General features: G+C 34.5%; 1 protein-coding gene across 5 annotated transcripts in view; it reads left to right on the forward strand.

Moving 5' to 3' along the window:
* The first annotated feature begins 764 nt into the window (after positions 1-764).
* Positions 765-12,434, forward strand: part of LOC126779167 (R3H domain-containing protein 2-like) — a 73,723-nt gene continuing 62,053 nt past the window's right edge. For all 5 annotated transcript variants that reach the window (XM_050503050.1, XM_050503054.1, XM_050503051.1 and 2 more), the window contains exon 1: positions 765-1,153. The gene's annotated coding sequence lies outside the window, so the exon portion shown is untranslated. The remainder of the gene's footprint in view (positions 1,154-12,434) is intronic.

The raw sequence follows: 12,434 nt of genomic DNA on the forward strand, positions 1-12,434 counted from the left end.
TGTGTTTTTCCTAAATAAAATATCACAGCAATCTTTTCCAGACAACCTTTTAGGTAGTGAACATCAGAATTATTATAATAAAATATTTGGGGCTAGGAGTTGAATACGCGTATTTAAGAATGCGAAAGTACTTGAAAATGTAATGTAGGTATGTGAATGTTGCCAGCATTAGCAATTAATAAATAATTTTTAATGGTATTGAAATAAGCTTACGAAAACAGACTGTCAATATTTGTAATAAAATGGTATTGGCTAATGTACATCTTTTCTCTGAATATAACAGGAAAGTATAAATAAATCGAATTATAAGTAATACATGGCAATAGCTTACATAATAATAATATTATAATACAATACGAGCTCATAACGTTAATAGATACAAGAAAACAAAAAAACCTTACTTAAAGATATAATTACACATCTAGACTTAATATTTTGTTTAAGACTTAATAGTTAATTATTTTGTTTAAACTTAGCTGAATATTTAACAATTAAATTATGTTTTGAATATTTTTCTACATTTTATAACTTTTATAAATACTAAATTAATTATTTATAACGCCATCTGTGTTTTGTACAACACAATTTGTGTTTTGTGCAACGCTGTCTATGTTTTGTACGTCACATAGATATTATTTACCGCCATCTGGCGAATAATAGCTGAACTCGTCAAAGTGAGATGATAAGATACTATTAAAATTTATCATATTAAAGCTAATAGATGTCGCTACCATTTTTGCAATGGACGGTCTGCGCATGTCAAAAATACATGTCATTCACATCATTTTATTTTGTGAATTCCTAAAATCGAGTTGAATTTGTGAAAATATACGGACGTGGTGGCTTCGGGCATGAGCGCCTTTTTACCGCGGACCATTGTGTTTTACGAATAGATTATAAGTGATTTCAGATAATAGTTGTAACGTTTAAGAAATTTCGCACTTAATTAAAATAATTTTCAGACAATTTTCAGTTTTTCATTAAACCGTGATCTGATCAGGCGGGATGTGTATTTTATTGGCTACATAATGGACAAAGTGATAAATTTTCACAGCGTTGTGTTCAGTGTTTAGTTTTCTATTTTGGACATCAAAAGGGGCTAAATTTATATGGGTGCCTATGAATTACTCTGAAAGGGAGACGTAGAAATTGCGTAAGTACATATAATAATTTATTTTTCCAAATTCCTATTTGTAATAATCACTTGTACAATATATTTTCTTACCTGTTTTACCGTTAATTTTGGAAAAGTAAGTAAATTGAAAATCAATTTTCATTTACCGCCCTTTCGCGGTTGCCGTTTATTGAAATGACTTATATCATAAATACATTAAAAAAATTAATGCAGTATATAACTAAAACCATTATTAGTTTTTTTGTTAAAACAATGATAAAATTAAATATGTGATATTATATATTTTATTATCAATCTAAATTTTATTATTAAAAATTGCTTAGATATAAGTTTAAATATCTGTAATTAATTTAAGAAGCATATAAGAATATCATTTTAAAATTATATATGATATATAAATTTATAAATATATAATACAAAAATGTTATTGGAATTATGAGCAAGAATCACTACTGAGCTTTCATGCTGGTTTTCCTCTGAATCCTCGGTAAAATCTACTTATGATCCTGTTGGTTCTTTGATATTGAAATTAATGTAATAAAATATGACACAGAAGTGCTTTTAGTTGAATCAAGTATAATTTTATGTTATTTTATTTGACCATGGGCTATATCTTAAATTATAAATAATATGCAACGTCTCTTTGTTCGACTGTAGGTACTGTACTTTACCTCCTGCTTGCAAATTTACATTATTTAAGACTTATATTTAAGTTACATGGGTTCAGCATGATAAGACATTTATTTAAATTAAATTATAATATAATAAAATATAAATTAAATAGTCACAAATCTTGTAGCATTTGACATGCTTTATTGTTATCAATAAAAAAAAATAATTAAATAAGAGTAGAAAAAAAATGTTCAAAATATGCAAATTTATTATTTTCATAAAATTTTTAATAATGATTTTTTTCTATTTTTAACCTCTGAGCGAACATTAGTTATAAGAAACATTCTTTCCTTTATCTAAAAATTTTAATTTTATAATGCAAATTTAAAAATGGTTATTAATTTAAACTTTTCATTGTGTTCGGGCTTGAAGGGTGAGTGAGCCAGTGTAATTACAGGCCAAGGGACACAATGTCTTAGTTCCCAAGGTTGGTGGTGCATTGGCAATGTAAGCGATGGTTAACATTTCTTACAATGCCAAGGCCTATGGGCGTTGGTCACCACTTACCATCAGGTGACCCATATGCTTCCTGCCTACCCATATTATAAAAAAAGACTTTTCACTCTGGACGAGGTTGATCTTCATTCAATCTTACTTTATGTAACTTTAGAATACATAATGTTCATTTACATAGCATTTCATTGTTATATTTTGATAAAAAAGGAGAAGCCCCCATTTAGGAGAAGAATTTCATCTTCTTAGACCAACTGGTTAAAGGGCCCCCCCCCCCCCTTTAAGGTGTTGTTTGTCAGTCATACATTTTTGAATAATTAATTATTAATCTAGACGGGCCGGTTGGCGAGGTTGATAGATACTTGCCTTTTACGCCGATAGTTGTGGGCTCGATTCCCACCCAGGGCAGACATTTGTGTGCATACCATGTCTGTTTGTCCTGAGTCTGGGTGTACTTATCTATATAAGTATGTATTTACAAAAGAAATATGATTAATGTCCCAGGATATTATTATTATTATTATATTATTATTATTATCTCCTCAGACTTACATTCCGTGCTGTATCCTATCAATAAATTGATTTACGTTATTTTAATGTGACTCCATGTTTCCATTGCCAGACAGCATCATAAACTAAACTTTAGAAATGCAAATTGATGAAAATTTAGTTCTTATTCATATGCTAATAATGTTAAAGTTTGCATTGCACTTTGCGACGAGATGTTCATTGGCTCGGAATTTGCGCCAGTTGTCTTAGTATCATTCTTCTTCTCTTCTAGGATTCTAGATTCCTTAGCTGGTTTCGATTATCTTTACTCTGGGACACCATTTTATTGAATGGATAAAGTAAAGAGTAAACAGTACATGTTCCACTTCTGCTCTAAGGCTTCGAAGCCCTTTTGGGGAGCTTTGGAAGTTATTAGTTCAATGCAGTAAGGTGGATACAGGAGATTTCCATCTCCTCTGCGCACTAGGCTATTGGCTCGCCGGCCATACGTCGTCGCCTTATCGTTCATCTGGCATCTGAAATACAATCGGTTAAGCATATAATTTTTCGAATTCACGTAGGATTAAAGATAAATAATATTACTGTTATAATTTGTAAAATTTGTTTTTGACGAGACGGCTCAATTGAAAATATTAAACCGTTACGTAAAGCTAAATTAATGTATTATGTTATAATCATTCATACATTTGTAATCTTGATTAACGATTACATGTAATCATGATTACTTTCATTCGGATTGTTAATCTGATTACAAAAGGAGTTGATTACGCTCAACTCTAAATGTAATGTTCCTATCTGTCACATCATGTAAACGATAGTGCATAACCTTCTTTACAGTCATGACGTATATACATATATTTTATATCTACTTGGTATATAATTATATGTAATTTGAAATAAAAAAAATGACATTATTATATAATCGATCAAGTGTTCCTGGTAGACTTATTACTTTATCTTCTACTTGTTAATGTTCCGATGATACTGGATTCGAATCTTGGCCCGATCGCCATGTAATGGTGGGTCTTTGGAGAATGAACGTTAATATCGATAGTTTTTTTTTAAATAATCCTTCTATATACTAATTTTATAATGCGAAAGTTAGCGCCGATTTCACGGCTAAACCACCGCTGACTTTGATGAAATTTGGTATGAAGCAAGGTTGGAAACAGAAGGCGATCGAAAACTAGCATCCTATAAATGTCCCTCGGCTAGTCTGCTAAAGCCTCTACATTTAACGAGGTTTGGAGCTTGGCATTGTTAAATTTCAAGTCAATCCGCCTATATCTTTCGGAAATCTTGCGATGACTCATATAGTCAGTGTCATATCGCTTATATAAATATATAGGCGAACGAGCATAGACATCACTTACATCGCCAATCCGCCACCAATCTTGGGAACTAAGATGCTATATCCATTGTGGCTGTAATTACACTGGCTCACTCACCCTTTAAACCGAAACACAAAAGTGCCAAGTACTGCTGTTTTGCGGTAAAATATCTGAGGAGTGTGTGGTACCTACCCAGACGAGCTTGCACAAAGCCCTACAACCAGTAATTCATACTTAAATTATAATCAATTATAATTTTAATATCACTACATCTAAAAACCTAAAAATAAATCTTATTCCACCAACCCGCATTGGAGCAGCGTGGTGGAATAAGCTCCAATACCTTCTCCTCAAAAAGAGGAGAGGAGGCCTTTAGCCCAGCAGTGGGACATTCACAGGCTGTTACGGAACGGAACATCTAAAAATTATCATAATGCAAGAAATATTGTATTAATATCTTCTTAACGGCTTTATTTTTTACATAATAATTGGTTTCTCTTTTATTTTAAAAGAAATATTTTAGATATCATTAAAACAAAACGTTACATGTCTGACGGGTTCTGTGTATTTCTTGATCGTCTGTATACAGAGCCGTTATTACTTTACGAGGTGCGTGGGCATTGAAGCAACAAATATTAGATTTATAGACATTACTAATGCTGAACAAGTAATGATAGAATGTGTTCGTACAGCTTGGAAGAGAGACGGCAAAAATGATAAGTTCTACGCGGGGCTTCGCCGTAAATTGTAACTTGGCGGTAGGGCTTTGTGCAAGCTGCTCTGGGTAGGTTAGTCTGGTTAGTCTGGTTAGTCTCGTTGTCTGGTAGACATTCTACCACCAAAGAGCAATACTTAGTATTGTTTTATTACGGTTTGAATGGTGAGTGTCAGTTAAAGTACAGACACAAAGGATATGACTTGTAAGATCTCAAACCATGGTGACAAACCATAAGCCCCATTTACCAGTCTTGCCTTAATAAGTCTGCAAAAATTGGCTCATGAAATCACGATGGTGCTGGATTAAATCCCGTCTTAATTTAAGATCGATATTTTATACCCTGCCATGTAATCTCGGCTCTTGAATTGTATATATATAAATATATATATTTTAACTATTATTGGTGAAGTTTAATTAATATTTCTTATTTTATTTTATATATTGTAATAATTCCGTTTCATTCCAGATAAAATATATTTCTAAGAAATTTTTAATAAATATAACAGCTTTTAAAGTCGAAGACGTTAAGGGTCTTAGAACATATGTATGTATATAAAAGCGCTATATATACATATATAAGAAGAAATGCTACTTTGAAAATATATTATTATTACACTTTAAACACAAAAGCAAACGCTATTTAAATATTATAATATTTTCGCGCTATAATTCTCAAAACGTTATCATTTTTGTCGATTATAAATTAAGTAAAAAGTAAAGTAACCGTAAATCCCCCCTACTGAGCATTTTGTACTTTTTAAGTATAATAATAATAATAATAATAAAAATTCATTGCTTCAGATAGGTCGTACATTACAAAGTAACTCTTAAGAAAAACATACATATTTTTTATGAGATACAAATTATTCATATTGGACACATTTTTTCTAATTTACCACTCTTTTTCATTGACGACCGTATCGCAATTGGTTGCAGGCTCAGCTATGTGCTGTGCTAAGCCCAGCGCTGATTTTCAGCTTGCTCCTTCTATATTATGTTGATTTAGTTGAGAGCGCCGCACCGTTCCGTATCATATTAAAGTATAATGAAAATGATAAAACAAAAAATAAAAAAAAAACAAAAACTGATATAAAAGCAAGTAAAAAGAGAAACCGGTGACATAATTATAGCACAAAAAGAAGTAAATAAGCAATTTCTCCAGATCAATAACTACATTTTAAAGCTGAACATTAATAGAACGACAAAAACTTAATACACGCATGCACATCTTCGCATCATAACAACCATAACTCTACGTGTACGTCATGGCTACGACAATTGAAACTATGACTAACGTTATGTGATTGCTTCACCGTTGCTCTAATGCGTGTTATATACACATGGCAAATTTTCACCTACAACATGCAAATTACCTCACGATATATTCTTACGTCAAGCACGAAATTAATTATAAACACAAATTAAGCAGACCGGGTTTGAACTCTAAATCGTCTGCTAAAATTCTCCTCTTCTAAACCACTGGGCCATGACTGCTCTATAAATAAATATACAGTACGGTACAGTAACAGCCTGTTGCCCCACTGCCTGGCTAAGGCCTCCTCTCCCTTTTGAGGAGAAGGTTTGGAGCTTATTCCACCACGCTGCTCCAATGCGTGTTGGCAGAATTTCAATGAAATTAGACACATGCAGGTTTCCTCACGATTTTTCCTTCACCGTCAAGAACGAGATGAATTATAAACACAAATTAAGCGCATGAAAATTCAGTGGTTTGAACCTACGATCATCGGTTAAGATTCACGCGTTCTAACCACTAGGCCATCTCGACTCTAATAAATATATAAATAAATATATGAATACAAAATGATATTGTATTACTGGCTGTGACGTCACCGGTTAATAAAAGTGAATCATATTATCATACCGTCAGAGCTGATACAGAGATAAGTATGTAACCATGACATAACCTTTCAGGTGCCAGCTATAGGTGAAGGTCGTTGAGTCACTGCAGCGGGGTTGATTCATAACTCCACCCACTAATACCCTTAAGGCTATGGGTCGAATTACCCTTATCTTGATTGAAGTGTATTTGAATATAGTTTTAAATGATGAGTTTCCTGAAATTATTGGCTATTGCAATGAAGTGTCTGCTATTTCGAAATTATTTCTAAGTTTCATTTTAACTAATGTTCGCTCAGTGGCCGAAGTTCGATCATAATTATTTGATAAAGCATATTTGGAGGTTTCGGATATATCATTTTTGTACTCTTATTTCATTGTCTATGGAAACGTTAAACTTGCTTATTGACTGTCAAAAATCTATAACTTGTTCGGTAATAAGTACCTCAGGCAAGAGATGAACCGGCGAAGCCAACTCAGCGGATTTTATTTTTTTTATCCCTTAATTTGAAATATACTAATTAACACTAAAGCTAGTCCGTAGCTAAAAAGAAAAAAAAAAGTTGATACACAAATAAGAATACTGGTACGTAATTTATTTGTATATAGTTTTATTTGATTCTTATAATTGTCCTGAAAAATCCAAACTGCAGTGCTGTTCTGCAAGAACTCACTTCATTACAGTAACAGCCTGTTAATGTCCCACTGCTGGGCTAAGGCCTTCTCTCCCTTTTGAGGAGAAGATTTGGAGCTTATTCTACCACGCTGCTCCAATGCGGGTTGGAGAAATCACTTCATTACTGACCGTGAAATTTTGACAACCGTCTCGTCTCGTAGTGATATACTATTTTGATGCGTGTATTCTTGAAATGTTATGATTATTAAGATCAATGTTGCTTATCACTTTCGGACATTTTCGACGACCGTTTTCCGCGGAGAGTCTCGAGTTTGTTGTTACAGAATAACTCTACTGGGTCGGATTTTACCAAAATATATAGAAATGATTAACCTCGCTTTAGGTCTGTGAACACTCATGCTTTAAGCGTCAGTATCTCAATTATTAATACGACACATGTTTTAAGATCTCTTTGGTTATATATATTCTTTGGCAATAGCTATTTGTTTTGGTTTGGTTTTGGCGCTATGTTAAGCAATTAACATAATCCTATGTATGATTTAAAAGTACTTATAGGAACCTAGTTGAACTCAGTGTCAACCAGAGTATTAATGTTTGGGGGTAGAATAATCGACGGGGGGGAAGACTAACCAGGTGGCCCAGCACAGAGGCCAACCGCTAGGTACAAGTGACTAAACAGTTGACTGGGTCAATTGTTGATCACGCGATGAATCGAATACATATATGTATACTATATATATGTTGCGGATTCAAATGGATTGCCATTTTAATGGCCGCCATTGTCGTCCAATATGTTGACATTATTAAATCAGTCAGTGCGCACGTCCGGCGCTGGCGCTGTCCTGAGAGCAAGAGACCGAGAGACCAAGGGGATACTCCTTTATATTTTATATTACCATCAGTCAGCTACATAATAAAATAGGCACCCGTCTTATGTTTTTCACACTTGACGTCTGACAACCGACCAACCTACATGACATACATCACGTTGTGTGGTGTTGCTATTCTAATAAGTGACGTCGTATACTCGCTTAAATTTATTATCTCTGACACGGCCATTCTGATCTTCAACGCGCTCTCGCGTTGCTTCTCGACGTCAGGTCCAGCCTAAATGGCACAGCGCATGGCACGCACGCAAGCAAAGTGTTTACAGACAGCTTTCAACCTCACACAAAGCAAAGCGTACAAGCTTTCAGCACGTTACAGCTCTAGCATACAGCATAGCGTTCGAGCTTTCAGCATCGCTCAGAAGCAGCACTTGGAACACATTGCAAAGCGTTACAGCTTTCAGCATCAACCTTGGGTCAAGACAGATTTGAGCCTAACCTCACTGCAAAGCGTGTTAGCTTTCAGCAGATCATCAGGATAAAGCGGTAAGGCTTTCAATCCATCCTTCGAAAAGCGTAACAGCTTTCATCAAACCACTATGACAAAGCGATAATTCTTTCAATCCATCCTTCGAAAAGCGTAACAGCTTTCAGTTTAAATAAAACATTTAATCAATCAATGACGAACATTTATTTTTATTAACACAGGATTACGTTCAACAAAACAACAAAATTCTCGTTTCAATTCAAAAGAATGGTCGTCTAATTCTAGACATTGATTTAATTCAAATTACTAATCGGCACACCAAATCTACATATAATAAATCTGAAACCGTTCGTCGGTTGTACATGTAAGACATATGAGTAAATGAACGATAGAACCCAAAACAATGATTGCTAGAATTTTCTCCGTTTATCTGTTTGTCTGTGCGTTTGTGCACGACAATCCTAAATACGGCTTAGCAGATTTGAGTGCGATTTCTTACAATGTATTGTGGCTAATATCACTTTGTTTCATTTCAATTGATTTATAAAAAATAAAGCTATGTCAATTTAAAGTCACGTCGAACATTTATTCGATTCAATTGCTATAGAATAACTCCAAACTCCGTCTTCCAATGCAAATTGAAATCAGATCTATACGATCAATAATATTAAATAGAGTTCAGCTTATTCTGGTATTTATTGGTTAAATATGCGTAGATGTAGGGTACAGTCGCCAAATAACGTCCCCTTTTTGTAAAACACATTTTTTTTTAAATAATGTAACAAGTGAAGTAATAAATAAGACATCAGAGTTAAGTTGAAACATTTCTTTATTATTTGGAACAAAAACTTCTTAACTCTGTTACTTTTTCTACAAAAATAACTAACAAAAAACTAGAAATTCTAAAATTATATTTTTTTGACGCCTAATTACGTCCCGGGGACGATATTGAGATCATAATAATCAGTACGTAAACCTAAATTTTATCTTTAAAAGTAATTATTATTAATCGTAATTATTATATCTAATCGGACTTTTATTAATCATTGGTATAGTTTAAGTAATTTTAATTCTCCAAACAGATTGCACAAGTAAAATTTATTCCTGGATTTACAACACAATCCTCATGCATCCATAGGAAACATTTTGAACATCTTATCCATTTCTCTCCCTTTGTATCTTGAGAAAACCTTTTCTGACATACTGGGCATTCAGCGTCATCGTTGTCACTATTTTCTTCGTATGTAGAAACTGAAATTGGGTCTTCTTCAGACGTGTCCTCGCCAGAAGATTGATTCTTACGTCGCTTTTTGGTTTTCTTGTTGTTGCTTCCTGTTTCATTTTTCTTTAAATTTGTAACCCTTTTTTGTCCTGTTTTTCTTTCATCTTTTTCTTTTTTTTCTTTTCCGAGTCTATTAATTCTTGTTTATGCGTTGAATCCGTAACTACCATGGCTTTGCCTCGCCTAGTTGACGTTGAAGGTGGCTCAACAACTGGAACAGGTTGTATGTCAGCTGGAACTATGAACGGGGAGGAAGGGTTACTTAACCTAGGTGATGCTGTTGGTGTTCTTGATCTAGAACTTGTGGGTTCCAAAGGAACGGAGAAATCATTTATAATAGATAATGTGCTGTTTGAATTGGCTGAAAGAGGAGTGGTGAGTCTATGAAAATGTTTTCGTTGAGTGGAAATATTCCTGTTTTTCGGAAGCCGTTTCAGCTACAGCTGTATCAATTTTACATGCTTTTGCATAAGCTTTCCCAAATATTCCTCCAAGTTGATAGTGAGTAACAATCCGCCCTGGATGATTTATTAACCAATTTTCTACTTCTTGGGCATAAAAAGTTTTTAAGGGAAACATGAATGTAACGTCCAAAGGCTGCATATGGTTAGTTGAATGAGGAGGCAGGCAGACTATGGACACGCCATTGTCACGTCCAATGTCAATCTCGCCTAAATTTCTTTTGTGGCTGTAGTGACCATCCAATGCCAGCAAAACGGGGTCTTCCTTTGATGGTTTTACTATAGACACGAAATGTATTAGCCATTTTGTGAACAACTCAGGCTGGATCCATCCCGAAGGATAACATCCACCTATGGTGCCTGGAGGTGCTCCATCAAGTAGTTCAGCTTTCATGTTTTTTCTAGGACACACCATTAATGGAGGAATGAATTGACCAGAAGCTGACATACAAGTCACAACTGTTATTAACGCTCCCTTTTCAGCAGACGATAATTTGTGAACTGCTTTCTTACCTTTCGCCGTTAGGATTTTTCTTACTTTATGCTGAACGATGCTAATCCCTGTTTCGTCCACATTAAATATTTTATTGGGATTGAAATTAATATTTTGTAATTCAGGTTTCAGTATGTCAAAAAAAGATATTACATTTTCAGCAGTAAAAACCTTGTACGCGAGCTCGTGATAACGATTGTGGTTGGCGAAACGACAAGTTAGGGTGGCGAACCATAAATAACTTCATCCATTTTTTACCTGCTTTCTTTTTAGTGTGTGAGTATGGATGTGGAATGTTATTTCTAATCGTCAATTGAAAAGCTATACGTTTTAAGTCCGTAGCGGTGAAACAATAGTAATATAGTTTACCAACTCCTCTTCTAATTCAACTGGCAAAATTGGTTTTCTTCCCATTTTTCCAGAAACTATAGCTTCTATAGATTTATCAGACTTTTTGACATAATCTTTTAAAGTAGCTCTTGGCACATTAAATAACTTAACTGCCTTTTTATACCCCATTTCTTTAGTTCGGACAGCTTCAACGGCTTTTTTCATTGCTTCGGGATCCCATAGCTTTCTCTTCGGCACCTAATAATAAAATAAAAAAACAGTCAAAAAAGTACGCCTACGACAGATGAAGTGACCTAAATACCGAACCGGGGGAGATATTAGGCTCAAGTGAGGGGACGATATTAAGAATTTGTCAAATTTGTGGATATCGTTCATTAAACCAAAAGCACATGTCATAACCTAAATAAAATTTCAATCAATTTAAATCTAAGAAATAACGACAAATTTTGTCAAACATTTCATTACAATAACTCAAATACATTCATATTTAAACAGTACTCATAGTATTTCGATTAAAAACTCACCTTGGACAGTTTTTTCTTTTTTTAAATATCTTGCGGCAGAAGCAACGTTTCACCGTCAAAGTTTTACAAAGACCGACTGTCATAACTAACTTTAGATTTGACGTATTAAAACTAGATGGCGTTATTTAGAAAAAGATATACCGACGGGGACAAAATTAAGCTCGGGGACGGAATTTGGCGACTGTACCTTAACAATAATAATAATTAATTTAAACACACAAACATAAAACATAAGTTGACATATGGATTACAGATTGTTAAGCTTATGTACTAAGGCATAACATTATAATTTTGGTTTTGCTATATGTCTACCTTATAAGGTTAACTATAACTTTTTGTCATCATCATCAACCCTTCGCCATCCACTGTTGGACATAGGCCTCTCCAATGGCGCGCCACTGAGCTCTATCTTCAGCTCTCAGTCTCCATCCACTGCGAGCCACTTTGTGTATATTGTCATTCCAACTAGCCGGTGGGCGTCCCACGCTACGTTTGCCAAGGCACGGTCTCCACTCCAGAACACATCTACGACATATGGGTCCATCCCACTGCCACTTCAGCTTACTAATCCTTTGGGCCACGTCGGACCACCACATTTGGGATTCGATCTTTCAGAGCAACTTCGAGCATAGCCCTCTCCACAGCTCGCTGAGCGACCTTAAAATGGTGAACCATACGCACTGTCAGTGTCCACGT

The sequence above is a fragment of the Nymphalis io genome, chromosome 28 (genome assembly GCF_905147045.1).
Source record: "Nymphalis io chromosome 28, ilAglIoxx1.1, whole genome shotgun sequence".
Classification (NCBI taxonomy): Eukaryota; Metazoa; Arthropoda; class Insecta; order Lepidoptera; family Nymphalidae; genus Nymphalis; species Nymphalis io.